Genomic DNA, 25,268 nt, shown 5'->3' with positions numbered 1-25,268 from the left:
TTAAGGGAAAAAGCCTTACTATACTATGTCGTTTTTTAAGAAAAAAAGCCTTACTATACTATGTCGTTTTTTAAGAAAAAAAGCCTTACTATACTATGTCGTTTTTTAAGAAAAAAAAGCCTTACTATACTATGTCGTTTTTTAAGGGAAAAAGCCTTACTATACTATGTCGTTTTTTAGGAAAAAAGCCTTACTATACTATGTCGTTTTTTAAGAAAAAAAAGCCTTACTATACTATGTCGTTTTTTAAGAAAAAAAAGCCTTACTATACTATGTCGTTTTTTAAGGGAAAAAGCTTTACTATACTATGTCGTTTTTTAGGAAAAAAGCCTTACTATACTATGTCGTTTTTTAAGAAAAAAAAGCCTTACTATACTATGTCGTTTTTTAAGGGAAAAAGCCTTACTATACTATGTCGTTTTTTAGAAAAAAAACCTTACTATACTATGCCGTTTATTTAAAGAAAAAAAGCCTTACTATACTATGTCGTTTTTTAAGAAAAAAAGCCTTACTATACTGTGTCTTTTTTTAAGAAAAAAAGCCTTACTATACTATGTCGTTTTTTTAAGAAAAAAAGCCTTACTATACTATGTCGTTTTTTAAGGGAAAAGCCTTACTATACTATGTCGTTTTTTAAGAAAAAAAGCCTTACTATACTATGTTGTTTTTTAAGGGAAAAAGCCTTACTATACTCTGTCGTTTTTTAAGAAAAAAGCCTTACTATACTATGTCGTTTTTTAAGGGAAAAAGCCTTACTATACTATGTCGTTTTTTAAGAAAAAAAGCCTTACTATACTATGTCGTTTTTTTAAGAAAAAAAGCCTTACTATACTATGTCGTTTTTTAAGAAAAAAAAGCCTTACTATACTATGTCGTTTTTTAAGGGAAAAAGCCTTACTATACTATGTCGTTTTTTAGGAAAAAAGCCTTACTATACTATGTCGTTTTTTAAGAAAAAAAAGCCTTACTATACTATGTCGTTTTTTAAGGGAAAAAGCCTTACTATACGATGTCGTTTTTTAGAAAAAAAAACCTTACTATACTATGCCGTTTATTTAAAGAAAAAAGCCTTACTATACTATGTCGTTTTTTAAGAAAAAAAGCCTTACTATACTGTGTCTTTTTTTAAAGGAAAAAGCCTTACTATACTATGTCGTTTTTTTAAGAAAAAAAACCTTACTATACTATGTCGTTTTTTAAGGGAAAAAGCCTTACTATACTATGTCGTTTTTTAAGAAAAAAGCCTTACTATACTATGTCGTTTTTTAAGGGAAAAAGCCTTACTATACTATGTCGTTTTTTAAGAAAAAAAGCCTTACTATACTATGTCGTTTAAGAAAAAAAGCCTTACTATACTATGTCGTTTTTTAAAAAACCTTACTATACATGATCATTTTTAAAGAAAAAGCCTTACAATACTATGTCGTTTTTTAAGAAAAATGCCTTACTATATGTTGGAGTAATCATTATTATAAATGTGTTTGCAATGCTTATTTAGGAATAGAAAGCCTTATTATAAACATGCTTACTATATTATTCAATATATTTGCTTATTAGGAATAGTAATGCTCATCCTAAATGTGTAACAATATTAAACGATATATGTGTTGAACGCTGTGCTTTTATGTTAGAGTTATTGGCATTAATAAAAGCCATTTTAATGCATGCCTTGCTAAAGTAAGGACTGTGGTTCACATCAAGAGGACAGGGAATGGCCATGGGCATGGAGAGGTCTCACAACAATTGCTCTTGGGAACTGCGAACTGTTTTCGGCTTCGGAGGACTCACGACAGGTGCTCTTGGGAACTGAGGACTGTTTTCGGCTTCGGAAGATGGTCTCACAACAAGCGCTCTTGGGAACCTTGGACTGTTTTGGAAAGCACCTCTTCACTGAAGGGTTCGCATCGAAACTCGCTTGGGAAGATTCGACAGGACCTACAATTGTTTTGATAACTGTACAAAATTGTTGTGAGACTCTACGAATGTTTAGACTTCTGTGGGGCATGGCGTTAAAATCTTATGAATAAATTAGCGAAACGGACTTCGAGTTGTTAGAATAATCTTGACCGGACGAGCGGGAGGATGTATTCTCTTCTTGCAAGAATTAAATGGTGATGTGACTACAGATGCCTTTTTTATTGAAAGCTGAATTTGGAAATACCTAAGGATAAACCTAACACTATACTATGTCGTTTTTTTAAAAAACCTTACTATACATGATCATTTTTAAAGAAAAAGCCTTACAATACTGTCGTTTCTTAAGAAAAAAAGCCTTACTATACTATGTCGTTTTTTAAGGGAAAAAGCCTTACTATACTATGTCGTTTTTTAAGAAAAAAGCCTTACTATACTATGTCGTTTTTTTAAGAAAAAAACCCTTACTATACTATGCCGTTTTTTAAGTAAAAAGCCTTACTATACTATGTCGTTTTTTAAAAAACCTTACTATACATGATCATTTTTAAACAAAAAGCCTTACAATACTATGTCGTTTTTTAAGAAAAAAAGCCTTACTATACTATGTCGTTTTTAAAGGGAAAAAGCCTTACTATACTATGTCGTTTTTTAAGAAAAAAGCCCTTACTATACTATGCCGTTTTTTAAGTAAAAAGCCTTACTATACTATGTCGTTTTTTAAAAAACCTTACTATACATGATCATTTTTAAAGAAAAAGCCTTACAATACTATGTCGTTTTTTAAGAAAAAAAGCCTTACTATACTATGTCGTTTTTTAAGAATTAAAGCCTTACTATACTATGTCGTTTTTTAAGAAAAAAAGCCTTACTATACTATGTCGTTTTTTAAGAAAAAAAGCCTTACTATACCATGTCGTTTTTTAAGAAAAAAGCCTTACTATACTATGTCGTTTTTTAAGGGAAAAAGCCTTACTATACTATGTCGTTTTTTAAGAAAAAAGCCTTACTATACTATGTCGTTTTTTTAAGAAAAAAAACCTTACTATACTATGCCGTTTATTTAAAGAAAAAAAGCCTTACTATACTGTCGTTTAAGAAAAAAAGCCCTACTATACTATGTAGTTTAAGAAAAAAAGCCTAACTATACTATGTCGTTTTTTAAGAAAAAAAGCCTTACTATACTATGTCGTTTTTTAAGAAAAAAGCCTTACTATACTATGTCGTTTTTTTAAGATAAAAACCCTTACTATACTATGTCGTTTTTTAAGAAAAAAAGCCTTACTATACTTTGTCGTTTTTTAAGAAAAAAGCCTTACTATACTATGTCGTTTTTTAAGGGAAAAAGCCTTACTATACTATGTCGTTTTTTAAGGGAAAAAGCCTTACTATACTATGTCGTTTTTTAAGAAAAAAAGCCTTACTATACTATGTCGTTTTTTAAGAAAAAAAGCCTTACTATACTATGTCGTTTTTTAAGGGAAAAAGCCTTACTATACTATGTCGTTTTTTAAGAAAAAAAGCCTTACTATACTATGTCGTTTTTTAAGAAAAAAAGCCTTACTATACTATGTCGTTTTTTAAGAAAAAAAGCCTTACTATACTATGTCGTTTTTTTAAGGGAAAAAGCCTTACTATACTATGTCGTTTTTTTAAGAAAAAAACCCTTCCTATACTATGCCGTTTATTTAAAGAAAAAAAGCCTTACTATACTATGTTGTTTAAGAAAAAAAGCCCTACTATACTATGTCGTTTTTTAAGAAAAAAAGCCTTACTATACTATGTCGTTTTTTAAAAAACCTTACTATACATGATCATTTTTAAAGAAAAAGCCTTACAATACTATGTCGTTTTTTAAGAAAAAAGCCTTACTATACTATGTCGTTTTTTAAAAAAAACCTTACTATACATGATCATTTTTAAAGAAAAAGCCTTACAATACTATGTCGTTTTTTAAGAAAAAAAGCCTTACTATACTATGTCGTTTTTTTAAGGGAAAAAGCCTTACTATACTATGTCGTTTTTTAAGAAAAAAGCCTTACTATACTATGTCGTTTTTTAAAGAAAAAAACCCTTACTATACTATGCCGTTTATTTAAAGAAAAAAACCCTTACTATACTATGCCGTTTATTTAAGAAAAAAAGCCTTACTATACTATGTCGTTTTTTAAGAAAAAAAGCCTTACTATACTATGTCGTTTTTTTAAGGGAAAAAGCCTTACTATACTATGTGTTTTTTTTTAAAAAAAGCCTTACTATACTATGTCGTTTTTTTAAGATAAAAACCCTTACTATACTATGTCGTTTTTTAAGAAAAAAAGCCTTACTATACTATGTCATTTTTTAAGAAAAAAAGCCTTACTATACTATGTCGTTTTTTAAGGGAAAAAGCCTTACTATACTATGTGTTTTTTTTTAAAAAAAAACCTTACTATACTATGTCGTTTTTTAAGAAAAAAAGCCTTACTATACTATGTCGTTTTTTAAGAAAAAAGCCTTACTATACTATGTCGTTTTTTAAGGGAAAAAGCCTTACTATACTATGTCGTTTTTTAAGGGAAAAAGCCTTACTATACTATGTCGTTTTTTAAGAAAAAAAGCCTTACTATACTATGTCGTTTTTTAAGGGAAAAAAGCCTTACTATACTATGTCGTTTTTTAAGAAAAAAAGCCTTACTATACTATGTCGTTTTTTTAAGGGAAAAAGCCTTACTATACTATGTGTTTTTTAAAAAAAAAAGCCTTACTATACTATGTCGTTTTTTTAAGATAAAAACCCTTACTATACTATGTCGTTTTTTAAGAAAAAAAGCCTTACTATACTATGTCGTTTTTTAAGGGAAAAAGCCTTACTATACTATGTCGTTTTTTAGGAAAAAAGCCTTACTATACTATGTCGTTTTTTTAAGAAAAAAACCCTTACTATACTATGCCGTTTATTTAAAGAAAAAAAGCCTTACTATACTATGACGTTTTTTAAGAAAAAAAGCCTTACTATACTATGTCGTTTTTTAAGAAAAAAAGCCTTACTATACTATGTCGTTTTTTTAAGAAAAGAACCCTTACTATACTGTGCCGTTTATTTAAAGAAAAAAAGCCTTACTATACTATGTCGTTTTTTAAGAAAAAAAGCCTTACTGTACTATGTCATTTTTTAAGAAAAAAAGCCTTACTATACTATGTCGTTTTTTAAGGGAAAAAGCCTTACTATACTATGTCGTTTTTTAAGAAAAAAAGCCTTACTATACTGTGTCTTTTTTTAAGGGAAAAAGCCTTACTATACTATGTCGTTTTTTTAAGAAAAAAAACCTTACTTTACTATGCCGTTTATTTAAAGAAAAAAAGCCTTACTATACTATGTCGTTTTTTAAGAAAAAAAGCCTTACTATACTATGTCGTTTTTTAAGGGAAAAAGCCTTACTATACTATGTCGTTTTTTAAAAAACCTTACTATACATGATAATTTTTAAAGAAAAAGCCTTACAATACTATGTCGTTTTTTAAGAAAAAAAGCCTACTATACTATGTCGTTTTTTAAGGGAAAAAGCCTTACTAAACTATGTCTTTTTTTAAGAAAAAAAGCCTTACTATACTATGTCGTTTTTTAAGAAAGAAAGCCTTACTATACTATGTCGTTTTTTAAGAAAAAAAGCCTTACTATACTATGTCGTTTTTTTAAGATAAAAACCCTTACTATACTATGTCGTTTTTTAAGAAAAAAAGCCTTACTATACTATGTCATTTTTTAAGAAAAAAAGCCTTACTATACTATGTGTTTTTTTTAAAAAAAAAACCTTACTATACTATGTCGTTTTTTAAGAAAAAAAGCCTTACTATACTATGTCGTTTTTTAAGAAAAAAGCCTTACTATACTATGTCGTTTTTTAAGGGAAAAAGCCTTACTATACTATGTCGTTTTTTAAGGGAAAAAGCCTTACTATACTATGTCGTTTTTTAAGAAAAAAAGCCTTACTATACTATGTCGTTTTTTAAGAAAAAAAGCCTTACTATACTATGTCGTTTTTTAAGAAAAAAAGCCTTACTATACTATGTCGTTTTTTTAAGGGAAAAAGCCTTACTATACTATGTGTTTTTTAAAAAAAAAAGCCTTACTATACTATGTCGTTTTTTTAAGATAAAAACCCTTACTATACTATGTCGTTTTTTAAGAAAAAAAGCCTTACTATACTATGTCGTTTTTTAAGAAAAAAGCCTTACTATACTATGTCGTTTTTTAAGGGAAAAAGCCTTACTATACTATGTCGTTTTTTAAGGGAAAAAGCCTTACTATACTATGTCGTTTTTTAGGAAAAAAGCCTTACTATACTATGTCGTTTTTTTAAGAAAAAAACCCTTACTATACTATGCCGTTTATTTAAAGAAAAAAAGCCTTACTATACTATGACGTTTTTTAAGAAAAAAAGCCTTACTATACTATGTCTTTTTTTAAGGGAAAAAGCCTTACTATACTATGTCGTTTTTTTAAGAAAAAAACCCTAACTTTACTATGCCGTTTATTTAAAGAAAAAAAGCCTTACTATACTATGTCGTTTTTTAAGAAAAAAAGCCTTACTATACTATGTCGTTTTTTTAAGAAAAGAACCCTTACTATACTGTGCCGTTTATTTAAAGAAAAAAAGCCTTACTATACTATGTCGTTTTTTAAGAAAAAAAGCCTTACTGTACTATGTCATTTTTTAAGAAAAAAAGCCTTACTATACTATGTCGTTTTTTAAGGGAAAAAGCCTTACTATACTATGTCGTTTTTTAAGAAAAAAAGCCTTACTATACTGTGTCTTTTTTTAAGGGAAAAAGCCTTACTATACTATGTCGTTTTTTTAAGAAAAAAAACCTTACTTTACTATGCCGTTTATTTAAAGAAAAAAAGCCTTACTATACTATGTCGTTTTTTAAGAAAAAAAGCCTTACTATACTATGTCGTTTTTTAAGGGAAAAAGCCTTACTATACTATGTCGTTTTTTAAAAAACCTTACTATACATGATAATTTTTAAAGAAAAAGCCTTACAATACTATGTCGTTTTTTAAGAAAAAAAGCCTACTATACTATGTCGTTTTTTAAGGGAAAAAGCCTTACTAAACTATGTCTTTTTTTAAGAAAAAAAGCCTTACTATACTATGTCGTTTTTTAAGAAAGAAAGCCTTACTATACTATGTCGTTTTTTAAGAAAAAAAGCCTTACTATACTATGTCGTTTTTTTTAAGAAAAAAAGCCTTACTATACTATGTCATTTTTTAAGGGAAAAGCCTTACTATACTATGTCGTTTTTTAAGAAAAAAAGCCTTACTATACTATGTCGTTTTTTAAGGGAAAAGCCTTACTATACTATGTCGTTTTTTAAGAAAAAAGCCTTACTATACTATGTCGTTTTTTTAAGATAAAAACCCTTACTATACTATGTCGTTTTTTAAGAAAAAAAGCCTTACTATACTATGTCGTTTTTTAAGGGAAAAAGCCTTACTATACTATGTCGTTTTTTAAGGGAAAAAGCCTTACTATACTATGTCGTTTTTTAAGAAAAAAAGCCTTACTATACTATGTCGTTTTTAAGAAAAAAAGCCTTACTATACTATGTCGTTTTTTAAGAAAAAAAAGCCTTACTATACTATGTCGTTTTTTAAGGGAAAAAGCCTTACTATACTATGTCGTTTTTTAAAAAACCTTACTATACATGATCATTATTAAAGAAAAAGCCTTACAATACTATGTCGTTTTTTAAGGGAAAAAGCCTTACTATACTATGTCGTTTTTTAAGAAAAAAACCTTACTATACTATGTCGTTTTTTAAGAAAAAAACCTTACTATACTATGTCGTTTTTTAAGAAAAAAACCCTTACTATACTGTGTCTTTTTTTAAGGGAAAAAGCCTTACTATACTATGTCGTTTTTTTAAGAAAAAAAACCTTACTTTACTATGCCGTTTATTTAAAGAAAAAAAGCCTTACTATACTATGTCGTTTTTTAAGAAAAAAAGCCTTACTATACTATGTCGTTTTTTAAGGGAAAAAGCCTTACTATACTATGTCGTTTTTTAAGGGAAAAAGCCTTACTATACTATGTCGTTTTTTTAAAAAAAAGCCTTACTATACTATGCCGTTTATTTAAAGAAAAAAAGCCTTACTATACTATGTCGTTTTTTAAGAAAAAAAGCCTTACTATACTATGTCGTTTTTTAAAGAAAAAAAGCCTTACTATACTATGCCGTTTATTTAAAGAAAAAAAGCCTTACTATACTATGTCGTTTAAGAAAAAAACCCTTACTATACTATGCCGTTTATTTAAAGAAAAAAAGCCTTACTATACTATGTCGTTTAAGAAAAAAAGCCCTACTATACTATGTCGTTTTTTAAGAAAAAAAGCCTTACTATACTATGTCGTTTTTTAAAAAACCTTACTATACATGATCATTATTAAAGAAAAAGCCTTACAATACTATGTCGTTTTTTAAGGGAAAAAGCCTTACTATACTATGTCGTTTTTGAAGAAAAAAACCTTACTATACTATGTCGTTTTTTAAGAAAAAAACCCTTACTATACTATGCCGTTTTTTAAGAAAAAAGCCTTACTATACTATGTCGTTTTTTAAAAAACCTTACTATACATGATCATTTTTAAAGAAAAAGCCTTACAATACTATGTCGTTTTTTAAGAAAAAAAGCCTTACTATACTATGTCATTTTTTAAGGGAAAAAGCCTTACTATACTATGTCGTTTTTTAAGAAAAAAATTCTTACTATACTATGTCGTCTTTTAAGAAAAAAAGCCTTACTATACTATGTCGTTTTTTTAAGAAAAAAAGCCTTACTATACTATATACTATGTCGTTTTTTAAGAAAAAAAGCCTTACTATATTATGTCGTTTTTTAAGAAAAAAGCCTTACTATACTATGTCGTTTTTTAAGGGAAAAAGCCTTACTATACTATGTCGTTTTTTTTAAGAAAAAAGCCTTACTATACTATGTCGTTTTTTTAAGAAAAAAAACCATACTATACTATGCCGTTTATTTAAAGAAAAAAAGCCTTAGTATACTGTCGTTTAAGAAAAAAAGCCCTACTATACTATGTCGTTTTTTAAGAAAAAAAAGCCTAACTATACTATGTCGTTTTTTAAGAAAAAAAGCCTTACTATACTATGTCGTTTTTTAAGGGAAAAAGCCTTACTATACTATGTTGTTTTTTAAGAAAAAAAGCCTTACTATACTATGTCGTTTTTTAAGGGAAAAAGCCTTACTATACTATGTCGTTTTTTAAGAAAAAAAGCCTTACTATACTATGTCGTTTTTTAAGAAAAAAAGCCTTACTATACTATGTCGTTTTTTAAGGGAAAAAGCCTTACTATACTATGTCGTTTTTTAAGAAAAAAAGCCTTACTATACTATGTCGTTTTTTAAGAAAAAAAGCCTTACTATACTATGTCGTTTTTTAAGAAAAAAAGCCTTACTATACTATGTCGTTTTTTAAGCGAAAAAGCCTTACTATACTATGTCGTTTTTTAAGAAAAAAGCCTTACTATACTATGTCGTTTTTTAAAAAAACCTTTCTATACATGATCATTTTTAAAGAAAAAGCCTTACAATACTATGTCGTTTTTTAAGAAAAAAAGCCTTACTATACTATGTCGTTTTTTTAAGGGAAAAAGCCTTACTATACTATGTCGTTTTTTAAGAAAAAAGCCTTACTATACTATGTCGTTTTTTTTAAGAAAAAAACCCTTACTATACTATGCCGTTTATTTAAAGAAAAAAACCCTTACTATACTATGTCGTTTATTTAAGAAAAAAAGCCTTACTATACTATGTCGTTTTTTAAGGGAAAAAGCCTTACTATACTATGTCGTTTTTTTTAAAAAAAGCCTTACTATACTATGTCGTTTTTTTAAGATAAAAACCCTTACTATACTATGTCGTTTTTTAAGAAAAAAAGCCTTACTATATTATGTCGTTTTTTAAGAAAAAAAGCCTGACTATACTATGTCGTTTTTTAAGGGAAAAAGCCTTACTATACTATGTCGTTTTTTAAGAAAAAAGGCCTTACTATACTATGTCGTTTTTTAAGAAAAAAAGCCTTACTATACTATGTCGTTTTTTAAGGGAAAAAGCCTTACTATACTATGTCGTTTTTTAGGAAAAAAGCCTTACTCTACTATGTCGTTTTTTTAAGAAAAAAACCCTTACTATACTATGCCGTTTATTTAAAGAAAAAAAGCCTTACTATACTATGTCGTTTTTTAAGAAAAAAAGCCTTACTATACTATGTCGTTTTTTTAAGAAAAGAACCCTTACTATACTATGCCGTTTATTTAAAGAAAAAAAGCCTTACTATACTATGTCGTTTTTTAAGAAAAAAAGCCTTACTATACTATGTCGTTTTTTAAGAAAAAAAGCCTTACTATACTATGTCGTTTTTTAAGGGAAAAAAGCCTTACTATACTATGTCGTTTTTTAAGGGAAAAAGCCTTACTATACTATGTCGTTTTTTAAGAAAAAAAGCCTTACTATACTGTGTCTTTTTTTAAGGGAAAAAGCCTTACTATACTACGTCGTTTTTTAAGAAAAAAAGCCTTACTATACTATGTCGTTTAAGAAAAAAAGCCCTACTATACTATGTCGTTTTTTAAGAAAAAAAGCCTTACTATACTATGTCGTTTTTTAAAAAACCTTACTATACATGATCATTATTAAAGAAAAAGCCTTACTATACTATGTCGTTTTTTAAGGGAAAAAGCCTTACTATACTATGTCGTTTTTTAAGAAAAAAGCCTTACTATACTATGTCGTTTTTTAAAAAACCTTACTATACATGATCATTTTTAAAGAAAAAGCCTTACAATACTATGTCGTTTTTTAAGAAAAAAAGCCTTACTATACTATGTCATTTTTTAAGGGAAAAAGCCTTACTATACTATGTCGTCTTTTAAGAAAAAAGCCTTACTATACTATATACTATGTCGTTTTTTAAGAAAAAAAGCCTTACTATATTATGTCGTTTTTTAAGAAAAAAGCCTTACTATACTATGTCGTTTTTTAAGGGAAAAAGCCTTACTATACTATGTCGTTCTTTTAAGAAAAAAGCCTTACTATACTATGTCGTTTTTTTAAGAAAAAAAACCTTACTATACTATGCCGTTTATTTAAAGAAAAAAAGCCTTAGTATACTGTCGTTTAAGAAAAAAAGCCCTACTATACTATGTCGTTTTTTAAGAAAAAAAAGCCTAACTATACTATGTCGTTTTTTAAGAAAAAAAGCCTTACTATACTATGTCGTTTTTTTAAGATAAAAACCCTTACTATACTATGTCGTTTTTTAAGAAAAAAAGCCTTACTATATTATGTCGTTTTTTAAGAAAAAAAGCCTTACTATACTATGTCGTTTTTTAAGGGAAAAAGCCTTACTATACTATGTCGTTTTTTAAGAAAAAAGGCCTTACTATACTATGTCGTTTTTTAAGAAAAAAAGCCTTACTATACTATGTCGTTTTTTAAGGGAAAAAGCCTTACTATACTATGTCGTTTTTTAGGAAAAAAGCCTTACTCTACTATGTCGTTTTTTTAAGAAAAAAACCCTTACTATACTATGCCGTTTATTTAAAGAAAAAAAGCCTTACTATACTATGTCGTTTTTTAAGAAAAAAAGCCTTACTATACTATGTCGTTTTTTTAAGAAAAGAACCCTTACTATACTATGCCGTTTATTTAAAGAAAAAAAGCCTTACTATACTATGTCGTTTTTTAAGAAAAAAAGCCTTACTATACTATGTCGTTTTTTAAGAAAAAAAGCCTTACTATACTATGTCGTTTTTTAAGGGAAAAAAGCCTTACTATACTATGTCGTTTTTTAAGGGAAAAAGCCTTACTATACTATGTCGTTTTTTAAGAAAAAAAGCCTTACTATACTGTGTCTTTTTTTAAGGGAAAAAGCCTTACTATACTACGTCGTTTTTTAAGAAAAAAAGCCTTACTATACTATGTCGTTTAAGAAAAAAAGCCCTACTATACTATGTCGTTTTTTAAGAAAAAAAGCCTTACTATACTATGTCGTTTTTTAAAAAACCTTACTATACATGATCATTATTAAAGAAAAAGCCTTACTATACTATGTCGTTTTTTAAGGGAAAAAGCCTTACTATACTATGTCGTTTTTTAAGAAAAAAGCCTTACTATACTATGTCGTTTTTTAAAAAACCTTACTATACATGATCATTTTTAAAGAAAAAGCCTTACAATACTATGTCGTTTTTTAAGAAAAAAAGCCTTACTATACTATGTCATTTTTTAAGGGAAAAAGCCTTACTATACTATGTCGTCTTTTAAGAAAAAAGCCTTACTATACTATATACTATGTCGTTTTTTAAGAAAAAAAGCCTTACTATATTATGTCGTTTTTTAAGAAAAAAGCCTTACTATACTATGTCGTTTTTTAAGGGAAAAAGCCTTACTATACTATGTCGTTCTTTTAAGAAAAAAGCCTTACTATACTATGTCGTTTTTTTAAGAAAAAAAACCTTACTATACTATGCCGTTTATTTAAAGAAAAAAAGCCTTAGTATACTGTCGTTTAAGAAAAAAAGCCCTACTATACTATGTCGTTTTTTAAGAAAAAAAAGCCTAACTATACTATGTCGTTTTTTAAGAAAAAAAGCCTTACTATACTATGTCGTTTTTTAAGGGAAAAAGCCTTACTATACTATGTTGTTTTTTTAAGAAAAAAAGCCTTACGATACTATGTCGTTTTTTAAGAAAAAAGCCTTACTATACTATGTCGTTTTTAAGAAAAAAAAGCCTTACTATACTATGTTGTTTTTTAAGGGAAAAAGCCTTACTATACTATGTCGTTTAAGAAAAAAAGCCCTACTATACTATGTCGTTTTTTAAGAAAAAAAGCCTTACTATACTATGTCGTTTTTTAAGGGAAAAAGCCTTACTAAACTATGTCTTTTTTTAAGAAAAAAAGCCTTACTATACTATGTCGTTTTTTAAGAAAAAAAAGCCTTACTATACTATGTCGTTTTTTAAGAAAAAAAGCCTTACTATACTATGTCGTTTTTTAAGGGAAAAAGCCTTACTATACTATGTCGTTTTTTAAGAAAAAAAGCCTTACTATACTATGTCGTTTTTTAAGAAAAAAAGCCTTACTATACTATGTCGTTTTTTAAGAAAAAAAGCCTTACTATACTATGTCGTTTTTTAAGCGAAAAAGCCTTACTATACTATGTCGTTTTTTAAGAAAAAAGCCTTACTATACTATGTCGTTTTTTAAAAAAACCTTTCTATACATGATCATTTTTAAAGAAAAAGCCTTACAATACTATGTCGTTTTTTAAGAAAAAAAGCCTTACTATACTATGTCGTTTTTTTAAGGGAAAAAGCCTTACTATACTATGTCGTTTTTTAAGAAAAAAGCCTTACTATACTATGTCGTTTTTTTTAAGAAAAAAACCCTTACTATACTATGCCGTTTATTTAAAGAAAAAAACCCTTACTATACTATGTCGTTTATTTAAGAAAAAAAGCCTTACTATACTATGTCGTTTTTTAAGGGAAAAAGCCTTACTATACTATGTCGTTTTTTTTAAAAAAAGCCTTACTATACTATGTCGTTTTTTTAAGATAAAAACCCTTACTATACTATGTCGTTTTTTAAGAAAAAAAGCCTTACTATATTATGTCGTTTTTTAAGAAAAAAAGCCTTACTATACTATGTCGTTTTTTAAGGGAAAAAGCCTTACTATACTATGTCGTTTTTTAAGAAAAAAGGCCTTACTATACTATGTCGTTTTTTAAGAAAAAAAGCCTTACTATACTATGTCGTTTTTTAAGGGAAAAAGCCTTACTATACTATGTCGTTTTTTAGGAAAAAAGCCTTACTCTACTATGTCGTTTTTTTAAGAAAAAAACCCTTACTATACTATGCCGTTTATTTAAAGAAAAAAAGCCTTACTATACTATGTCGTTTTTTAAGAAAAAAAGCCTTACTATACTATGTCGTTTTTTTAAGAAAAGAACCCTTACTATACTATGCCGTTTATTTAAAGAAAAAAAGCCTTACTATACTATGTCGTTTTTTAAGAAAAAAAGCCTTACTATACTATGTCGTTTTTTAAGAAAAAAAGCCTTACTATACTATGTCGTTTTTTAAGGGAAAAAAGCCTTACTATACTATGTCGTTTTTTAAGGGAAAAAGCCTTACTATACTATGTCGTTTTTTAAGAAAAAAAGCCTTACTATACTGTGTCTTTTTTTAAGGGAAAAAGCCTTACTATACTACGTCGTTTTTTAAGAAAAAAAGCCTTACTATACTATGTCGTTTAAGAAAAAAAGCCCTACTATACTATGTCGTTTTTTAAGAAAAAAAGCCTTACTATACTATGTCGTTTTTTAAAAAACCTTACTATACATGATCATTATTAAAGAAAAAGCCTTACTATACTATGTCGTTTTTTAAGGGAAAAAGCCTTACTATACTATGTCGTTTTTTAAGAAAAAAGCCTTACTATACTATGTCGTTTTTTAAAAAACCTTACTATACATGATCATTTTTAAAGAAAAAGCCTTACAATACTATGTCGTTTTTTAAGAAAAAAAGCCTTACTATACTATGTCATTTTTTAAGGGAAAAAGCCTTACTATACTATGTCGTCTTTTAAGAAAAAAGCCTTACTATACTATATACTATGTCGTTTTTTAAGAAAAAAAGCCTTACTATATTATGTCGTTTTTTAAGAAAAAAGCCTTACTATACTATGTCGTTTTTTAAGGGAAAAAGCCTTACTATACTATGTCGTTCTTTTAAGAAAAAAGCCTTACTATACTATGTCGTTTTTTTAAGAAAAAAAACCTTACTATACTATGCCGTTTATTTAAAGAAAAAAAGCCTTAGTATACTGTCGTTTAAGAAAAAAAGCCCTACTATACTATGTCGTTTTTTAAGAAAAAAAAGCCTAACTATACTATGTCGTTTTTTAAGAAAAAAAGCCTTACTATACTATGTCGTTTTTTTAAGATAAAAACCCTTACTATACTATGTCGTTTTTTAAGAAAAAAAGCCTTACTATATTATGTCGTTTTTTAAGAAAAAAAGCCTTACTATACTATGTCGTTTTTTAAGGGAAAAAGCCTTACTATACTATGTCGTTTTTTAAGAAAAAAGGCCTTACTATACTATGTCGTTTTTTAAGAAAAAAAGCCTTACTATACTATGTCGTTTTTTAAGGGAAAAAGCCTTACTATACTATGTCGTTTTTTAGGAAAAAAGCCTTACTCTACTATGTCGTTTTTTTAAGAAAAAAACCCTTACTATACTATGCCGTTTATTTAAAGAAAAAAAGCCTTACTATACTATGTCGTTTTTTAAGAAAAAAAGCCTTACTATACTATGTCGTTTTTTTAAGAAAAGAACCCTTACTATACTATGCCGTTTATTTAAAGAAAAAAAGCCTTACTATACTATGTCGTTTTTTAAGAAAAAAAGCCTTACTATACTATGTCGTTTTTTAAGAAAAAAAGCCTTACTATACTATGTCGTTTTTTAAGGGAAAAAAGCCTTACTATACTATGTCGTTTTTTAAGGGAAAAAGCCTTACTATACTATGTCGTTTTTTAAGAAAAAAAGCCTTACTATACTGTGTCTTTTTTTAAGGGAAAAAGCCTTACTATACTACGTCGTTTTTTAAGAAAAAAAGCCTTACTATACTATGTCGTTTAAGAAAAAAAGCCCTACTATACTATGTCGTTTTTTAAGAAAAAAAGCCTTACTATACTATGTCGTTTTTTAAAAAACCTTACTATACATGATCATTATTAAAGAAAAAGCCTTACTATACTATGTCGTTTTTTAAGGGAAAAAGCCTTACTATACTATGTCGTTTTTTAAGAAAAAAGCCTTACTATACTATGTCGTTTTTTAAAAAACCTTACTATACATGATCATTTTTAAAGAAAAAGCCTTACAATACTATGTCGTTTTTTAAGAAAAAAAGCCTTACTATACTATGTCATTTTTTAAGGGAAAAAGCCTTACTATACTATGTCGTCTTTTAAGAAAAAAGCCTTACTATACTATATACTATGTCGTTTTTTAAGAAAAAAAGCCTTACTATATTATGTCGTTTTTTAAGAAAAAAGCCTTACTATACTATGTCGTTTTTTAAGGGAAAAAGCCTTACTATACTATGTCGTTCTTTTAAGAAAAAAGCCTTACTATACTATGTCGTTTTTTTAAGAAAAAAAACCTTACTATACTATGCCGTTTATTTAAAGAAAAAAAGCCTTAGTATACTGTCGTTTAAGAAAAAAAGCCCTACTATACTATGTCGTTTTTTAAGAAAAAAAAGCCTAACTATACTATGTCGTTTTTTAAGAAAAAAAGCCTTACTATACTATGTCGTTTTTTAAGGGAAAAAGCCTTACTATACTATGTTGTTTTTTTAAGAAAAAAAGCCTTACGATACTATGTCGTTTTTTAAGAAAAAAGCCTTACTATACTATGTCGTTTTTAAGAAAAAAAAGCCTTACTATACTATGTTGTTTTTTAAGGGAAAAAGCCTTACTATACTATGTCGTTTAAGAAAAAAAGCCCTACTATACTATGTCGTTTTTTAAGAAAAAAAGCCTTACTATACTATGTCGTTTTTTAAGGGAAAAAGCCTTACTAAACTATGTCTTTTTTTAAGAAAAAAAGCCTTACTATACTATGTCGTTTTTTAAGAAAAAAAAGCCTTACTATACTATGTCGTTTTTAAGAAAAAAAAGCCTTACTATACCATGTTGTTTTTTAAGGGAAAAAGCCTTACTATACTATGTCGTTTAAGAAAAAAAGCCCTACTATACTATGTCGTTTTTTAAGAAAAAAAGCCTTACTATACTATGTCGTTTTTTAAGGGAAAAAGCCTTACTAAACTATGTCTTTTTTTAAGAAAAAAAGCCTTACTATACTATGTCGTTTTTTAAGAAAAAAAAGCCTTACTATACTATGTCGTTTTTTAAGAAAAAAAGCCTTACTATACTATGTCGTTTTTTTAAGAAAAAAAGCCTTACTATACTATGTCATTTTTTAAGGGAAAAGCCTTACTATACTATGTCGTTTTTTAAGAAAAAAAGCCTTACTATACTATGTCGTTTTTTAAGGGAAAAAGCCTTACTATACTATGTCGTTTTTTAAGAAAAAAGCCTTACTATACTATGTCGTTTTTTTAAGATAAAAACCCTTACTATACTATGTCGTTTTTTAAGAAAAAAAGCCTTACTATACTATGTCGTTTTTTAAGAAAAAAGCCTTACTATACTATGTCGTTTTTTAAGGGAAAAAGCCTTACTATACTATGTCGTTTTTTAAGGGAAAAAGCCTTACTATACTATGTCGTTTTTTAAGAAAAAAAGCCTTACTATACTATGTCGTTTTTTAAGAAAAAAAGCCTTACTATACTATGTCGTTTTTTAAGGGAAAAAGCCTTACTATACTATGTCCTTTTTTTAAGAAAAAAAGCCTTACTATACTATGTCGTTTTTTAAGAAAAAAAGCCTTACTATACTATGTCGTTTTTTAAGAAAAAAAAGCCTTACTATACTATGTCGTTTTTTAAGGGAAAAAGCCTTACTATACTATGTCGTTTTTTAGGAAAAAAGCCTTACTATACTATGTCGTTTTTTTAAGAAAAAAAGCCTTACTATACTATGCCGTTTATTTAAAGAAAAAAAGCCTTACTATACTATGTCGTTTTTTAAGAAAAAAAGCCTTACTATACTGTGTCTTTTTTTAAGGGAAAAAGCCTTACTATACTATGTCGTTTTTTTAAGAAAAAAAACCTTACTTTACTATGCCGTTTATTTAAAGAAAAAAAGCCTTACTATACTATGTCGTTTTTTAAGAAAAAAAAGCCTTACTATACTATGTCGTTTTTTAAGGGAAAAAGCCTTACTAAACTATGTCTTTTTTTAAGAAAAAAAGCCTTACTATACTATGTCGTTTTTTAAGAAAAAAAGCCTTACTATACTATGTCGTTTTTTAAGAAAAAAAGCCTTACTATACTATGTCGTTTTTTAAAGAAAAAAACCCTTACTATACTATGCCGTTTATTTAAAGAAAAAAAGCCTTACTATACTATGTCGTTTTTTAAGAAAAAAAGCCCTACTATACTATGTCGTTTTTTAAGAAAAAAAGCCTAACTATACTATGTCATTTTTTAAGAAAAAGCCTTATTATACTATGTCGTTTTTTTAAAGAAAAAAAACCCTTACTATACTATGCCGTTTTTTAAGAAAAAAGCCTTACTATACTATGTCGTTTTTTAAAAAACCTTACTATACATGATCACTTTTAAAGAAAAAGCCTTACTATACTATGTCGTTTTTAAAGAAAAAAAGCCCTACTATATTATGTCGTTTTTTAAAAAACCTTACTATACATGATCATTTTTAAAGAAAAAGCCTTACCATACTATGTCGTTTTTTAAGAAAAAAAGCCTTACTATACTATGCCGTTTATTTAAAGAAAAAAGCCTTACTATACTATGTCGTTTTTTAACGAAAAAAAGCCTTATTATACTATGTTGTTTTTTAAGGAAAAAAGCCTTACTATACTATGTCATTTTTAAAGAAAAAAAGCCTTACTATACTATGTCGTTTTTTAGAAAACCTTACTATATATGATCATTTTTAAACAAAAAGCCTTACTATACTATGTCGTTTTTAAAAAAACCTTACTATACTATGCCGTTTATTTAAAGAAAAAAGCCTTACTATACTGTCGTTTAAGAAAAAAAGCCTTACTATACTATGTCGTTTTTTAAAGAAAAAAAGCCTTACTATATATACTATGTCGTTTTTAAGAAAAAAAAAGCCTTACTATACTATGTCGTTTTTAAGAAAAAAAATCCTTACTATAGTACTATGCCGTTTTTTAAGAAAAAAAGCCTTACTATACTATGTCATTTTTTTAAAGAAAAAAAGCCTTACTATACTATGTCGTTTTTTAAAGAAAAAAGCCTTACTATACTATGTCGTTTTTTAAAGAAAAAAAGCCTCACTATACTATGCCGTTTATTTAAAGAAAAAAGCCTTACTATACTATCTCGTTTAAGAAAAAAAGCCTTACTATACTATGCCGTTTATTTAAAGAAAAAAGCCTTACTATACTGTCGTTTAAGAAAAAAGCCTTACTATACTATGTCGTTTTTTAAAGAAAAAAAGCCTTACTATATATACTATGTCGTTTTTAAGAAAAAAAAAGCCTTACTATACTATGTCGTTTTTAAGAAAAAAAAAGCCTTACTATAGTACTATGCCGTTTTTTAAGAAAAAAAGCCTTACTATACTATGTCGTTTTTTTAAAGAAAAAAAGCCTTACTATACTATGTCGTTTTTAAAGAAAAAAGCCTTACTATACTATGTCGTTTTTTAAGAAAAAAGCCTTACTATACTATGTCGTTTTTTAAAGAAAGAAACCCTTACTATACTATGTCGTTTATTTAAAGAAAAAAAGCCTTACTATACTATGTCGTTTAAGAAAAAAAGCCCTACTATACTATGTCGTTTTTTAAGAAAAAAAGCCTTACTATACTATGTCGTTTTTAAAGAAAAAAAACCTTACTATACTATGCCGTTTATTTAAAGAAAAAAAGCCTTACTATACTATGTCGTTTTTTAAGAAAAAAAGCCTTACTATACTATGTCGTTTATTTAAAGAAAAAAAGCCTTACTATACTATGTCGTTTTTTAAAGAAAAAAACCCTTACTATACTATGCCGTTTATTTAAAGAAAAAAAGCCTTACTATACTATGTTGTTTGAGAAAAAAAGCCCTACTATACTATGTCGTTTTTTAAGAAAAAAAGCCTTACTATACTATGTCGTTTTTTAAGAAAAAAAGCCTTACTATACTATGTCGTTTTTTAAGAAAAAAGCCTTACTATGTCGTTTTTTAAAGAAAGAAACCCTTACTATGTCGTTTATTTAAAGAAAAAAAGCCTTACTATACTATGTCGTTTTTTTATTTAAAAAAGCCTTACTATACTGTCGTTTTTTAAGAAAAAAGCCTTACTATACTATGTCGTTTTTTAATAAAAAAGCCCTACTATACTATGTCGTTTTTTAAGAAAAAAAGCCTTAATATACTATGTCATTTTTTAAGAAAAAAACCTTACTATATATACATGGTTATTTTTAAACATAAAAAAACTTACTATACATGATCATTTTTAAAGAAAAAGTCTTACTATACGTCAGGGTGGCCAGGTCTGGTCCTCGAGAGCACCTATCCACTGTTTTCCATCTCTCTCTCCACCAACACACCTGAATCAAATAATTGGGATTGATATGAAGCTTGTATATGCTTAAGAAAAAAAGCCTTACTATACATGGTTATTTTTTATTAAACAAAAACGCTTTACTATACATAGTCTTTTTTTAAAACAAAAAAGCCTTACTATACATGATCTTTTCCCCAAAAAAGCCTTGCTATGATACATAGTCATTTTTTAAAAGAAAAAATGCCTTACTTTACATGCTATTTTTTTAAAATGAAAAAAGCCTTATCATACATGATTATTTTTTAACAAAAAAGCTTTACTATACATGGTCAGTTTTAAGAAAAATAATGCCTTATTTTATAATGAATAAAAGCCTTACTATATATGGTCATTTTTTTCATTAAAAACCTTACTATACATGGTCATTTTTTAACAAAAAAGCCTTACTATTCATTGAATTTTGTATAATTTTAGTAAAAAATGTTTTTTTTAAATCAATAAAATCTAAATTTAAAAAAATTATAATTATTACAAATGTTTGAAACCAGTGTTTTTCTTTTTCACGATGGTATTAAAATGAGTTTTTAAATTTGATTTTCAAAGTTGGTGTTTGTTTTCGTCTTTCATGTTGCGTTGCTTAGAGATGTTTGACTTCTGGTTTAATGTCATTAATTTGGACGCTGTGTTTACTAGCATCTGAACAGAACTTTATTGGCTGGGAGTGTTATGCAACTTTTTTGTAACCTCTCCTCAAGATCACACTTATAATATAAAACGACGTGTCTTAGTCAATTTGCACGAGGTTAATATATATTCACATGAATGTTGAGAACTGTTGTAAACAGTTGCCACAGCATTGTGTTTTCCACGTAAAAGATTAATAGCCAGGCACCTTATTTAATAACCAAACAAAAAGCCTTGAGCTCAGTTCTACACATGAATCTCATTAAAACAATCTGTTCTGCAGTTTAAATTCCTCTGGAATAATACTATTAATTTAATCATGCACTAATAGCTAGTATGAATCGGTCTTTATTAGATTTAATTCCTGAGAGCTGAGGCAACTTTTGCTCGCAAATCATTTAAGGACATCTCATCTCATTTTCTGAACCACATTATTTTGCCTTACCTTGGCTACCTGCAGCTCCTCCTGATGTAGCGAGCACTCGTGAACACGCAGGTGTGTGTTGCGTTCAGGTCCAAACTAAAAAGAGGACAAATAAGTATTATACATTGTACACCTTACAATGTATGATGCTCTAACTCAAGGGTGGTTCGCGGGCCGCTTTAACGTCAACTTGATTTCACGTGGGCCGGACCATTTTAGATATAATATTTAGATTTTTTTAAAATAAATGGATTAAAAGAATTGGATTAAAAGCCCTGAATATTACGTTTTTATAGATCTAAAACAATGTTTATTTTAGCTTTTTTGATATATTTTTAGATTTTACAAAATGATTTTTGAACTAAAAACACAGAAAAAATGGATTAAAAAATTACAATTATTGATTTAAAAGGAGGAAAATCATTTTAATTTGATCCTAAAACAGAAAGTCGGCACTCATGATTTACTTTCCCGGGCCACACAAAATGATAAGGTGGGCCAGATTTGGCCCCCGGGCCACCACTTTGACACCCATGCTCTAACTTCATCACAAATGATCTGAAATGTAGCTATTGAGCCTGTCATATTGTTAAATTGATGCATTTCATGTCATTGATTTGTTTTTTTTCATATTATCCCTTTGTCCACGCGCCTACTGAGCAGAAATATTATACAGTAAGCAGGTTAAGATGCTTCAGGAGGCAAAGTTTGCAACCTGTTGCAACAGTTTAAGCATTGGAAGCCACAAACTTAAACTGCAGCTGGTAATGAATCCTGAGAGAGACCTTTTAGAATTGTCTGAAAAGCTCCCTCGTTTCGAATGTGTTCACGTGTTTGCTGAATGACTAAACATGCAGATGTCCGTCGTCGGTCATTGTGTGATGGATTAGGTTTTGTGTATACGGTTGACTCTTGGGTGGAGTGCTTTACATGTGGGTGGCAGGTCTCAGTCTAAGAAACTGACAAGCTTTGTTAGTTTTGTCATGGAACATTGTTTGATAGGCCAAAGTGCATTATTGACATAACAATATGGCAGGGAACCAGCATATGAGGTCAGCTGTTTCCAAGAAGATGGAAGACGAGTCCAAGACAAAAAAAATGTCAATCTTGGATTTCTTTTTAATTTTTTTGGTTTTTTTTGAAGCCATGTTGTCACTGGAAAAGAACCGTCCAACTATGAGTAATGCCATGGTTGCAGAAGGTTGTCAAAGTCATTTAGGGATGATTGAATAACGGTTTGGGGGATGTAGCGATAATGATAGTCATGTAGCATATCTGTGGCCAATTGGCACTTGAAAAAGTGGTAATGTTTTTGAGCCCTGCTGGGCACGGAGTGGGTTCTCGGGACATGCTTTTCATTGTCAACATACAGAAAGAGTGGCGCTTCCATATGCTTGTTCTCAACTCATCATCCAACAGAATTCACAGAAATGTTCAGTCATCCCATTCCAAGAATTTAAATTCAATCAGGCTGTTGCAGTGACCAAATGTAGCGATGCTAGCAATGTGAAATATGACCTTGAACAGAATTTGTCAACACCGCACGCAGTCTACCGACAAATAAACGAAACGTGTGCGTGGTTCCAGATGACGTACCACGTTTCTCTTTTCAACGCTTGTCTAGCCAATAACTAATATAATAATAAATGCTCACATTTACTTAACCAGAGCAACCGTATAACCCGTTGAAAATGACTGCATAGATGAAAAGATTGGTTGGCTAATATTTACTTGTTGCCGGGGGCAACAGATTCTAATAAAACACTCAAGTAGGTCAGTGGCAAAATACACAAGTGTGGGATAATGAAGAGTTGACACCCGTCATATATAATGAAAGGTAAATGACATTTTAATGTTCTAACTTGTTACCTTTTGCTTCTCACCTCCCTTGAAGCATCTTAGTCACCATTCGCGTTCTTAGCAATACACAAGGAAAGCAACAAGAGGGTTCTACGGAAAGCCTTCAAAGCAATTCCAACACAAGGCAATAAAAAAAAGTAGCGCAGTGGGCGGCGTAATTCTTGACATCATGATTTGATCCATCCTGACAATAATCCTTCAGTTTTTACAACACAATATGGATTGTTATGGGTATCTGTAGAGAGCTACAAGATATCTGACATTTCCTACACTTGCTAAACATTTACCCACACGTGACACAGCCTGAAAATACGCTCATGTGTGCTAAACATGTTGGCTGGATTGTTGCCGCTGTCTGAGTGCCGGCGTCTGCTTGGTTTTAATTTGGGCCAGACTCTGACTTCATTGCCACAATGCTGACCACAGTAGTTCCATCCATCCTGCTTCCCCATCTACCAGCCAAGTCCTGCTTCCTATCATTATTCCCTCAGGGCTGTAGACTGGGGAAAATCAGATGAGTATCTAAACTTAACTAATTTTTGACTTTCAAATGGAAAATGGTAGACGGAGCAACACGTGAATAAAAATGAGGAGACCACACGCACATCTTTGATGATTTCCATTAGACTCAAAGCTTCTGTTTGAAGTGGGACCTGACTGTTGAGGGGTCTTAACATATAAAATAGACTTGATTTTCATTAGGAATCACAATAGAATTTACGATCGATGTATAGTATGATATTTTTGCAGGGTTTTTTTTGTTTGCGGTTGTTATTCCAATCAGCAATGATCCCTGTGAGAGAAGCTTATCTGCCTTAAAACTCATTAAAACTCACGTAATGACAAGAATGGCTGATGATAGGTTAAGTCACCTTGGAACACTTATTCTTGAGTCAAGAAGGGTATTTGCCAGTAACATGGATGACGTCGGAAGCTATTTGCGGTATCTCACCACAACAGAAGGATTATGCTTTTCGCTTGATACTATTAGTTCTATGTTCTACTTAGATGAAGGATAGTTTTTAAGCATGCATTTTGTTAAAACGCTTATTTACTTTTCAAATACTTCCTATTTTGTTTTTTGTTTTTCTATGGTGTATGGAAGTAAACGTGTGCGGTCTTTTGGTCGCCGGTCTTTTGGTCGCGGTCTTTTGGTCGCCCCGACCGCGACAACGGACGACCAAAAGACCGGCGACCAAAAGACCGGCGACCAAAAGACCGACAACCAAAAGACCGGCGACAAAACAAGGTAAAACAACACGGTCTACGCATCAATAAAAGCCAACAATGGCCATGAGCAGTTTCACTGAGCCGACGTGAGTGTAGAAGAGTTTGTATGTACATGCGTTGGCCCTTTAAGAAGCTACGTCAGTCAGGGTCTTAACAAGTTCTCCAACTAAAAACAATAAAAGTCCGGGAAATTTTTAGCTTTTCTTTAGCCTAATAATTACTAGGGCATTAAGTATGACTAAATAGTAATTCACAGTTTGTATTTAGGGAATTTGAGCAACGATTTAAATGGTAATTATCACTTACCTTCCGGGTGACCAAAAGATCGGCGACCAATCGACTGTGTACCGAAGTAAATTGCCTTTGTAGGTAGAAGTAACAGAATAATTTTCAATTGTTGTTGAAAATAATGTTAATAAACATTAGACAGAGAGAAATTACAATTTGTGCATACTTTAGAAAGGTTAGGTTGGATTAATCTTGGCCAGATTTACTCTGATTCAGACAGGGTTGTATTACATTATCTGGAATTGATTACTGAGACCAGACTAATTGTAACTGCAATGAAGGGGCCATTCGTAAATTTAAAAAAAAGAAGAAGAGAACATTAGCGTGACTGCTGCTCCTGATTATGCCAAAAATACATCCATTTAAGAAAAGACCGGGAGATTCCAACAAGACTTGCTAAAGATTTCAGTAACTCTGTTTCAGAAGCTGCTTTCAATCATGGCCCACCACCGGCAAGAAAACCATTTCGCAGATCCACAAGAGAAAAGTTTACTGCCCCCTCGGGATATTTTGTGTCAGCTATATCAGGAGTCCAAAGCCCCCTATTGCCAGACCCTCAGTTGTTCAACTAATCCTCAGGCTGAGATTTACCGCCCTTGTAGACAGGT

The 25,268-nt window shown here is 29.3% G+C and overlaps 1 long non-coding RNA gene across 2 annotated transcripts in view; it reads right to left on the bottom strand.

Moving 5' to 3' along the window:
* Positions 1-20,219, bottom strand: part of LOC144074454 (uncharacterized) — a 38,754-nt gene extending 18,535 nt beyond the window's left edge. For both annotated transcript variants that reach the window (XR_013300301.1, XR_013300302.1), the window contains exon 1: positions 20,142-20,219. This is a non-coding gene — a long non-coding RNA (uncharacterized LOC144074454). The remainder of the gene's footprint in view (positions 1-20,141) is intronic.
* Positions 20,220-25,268: the final 5,049 nt, after the last annotated feature.

This window comes from Stigmatopora argus, chromosome 5 (genome assembly GCF_051989625.1).
Source record: "Stigmatopora argus isolate UIUO_Sarg chromosome 5, RoL_Sarg_1.0, whole genome shotgun sequence".
In the NCBI taxonomy this organism is placed as follows: domain Eukaryota; kingdom Metazoa; phylum Chordata; class Actinopteri; order Syngnathiformes; family Syngnathidae; genus Stigmatopora; species Stigmatopora argus.
This window is presented reverse-complemented; position numbering and strand designations above follow the sequence as displayed.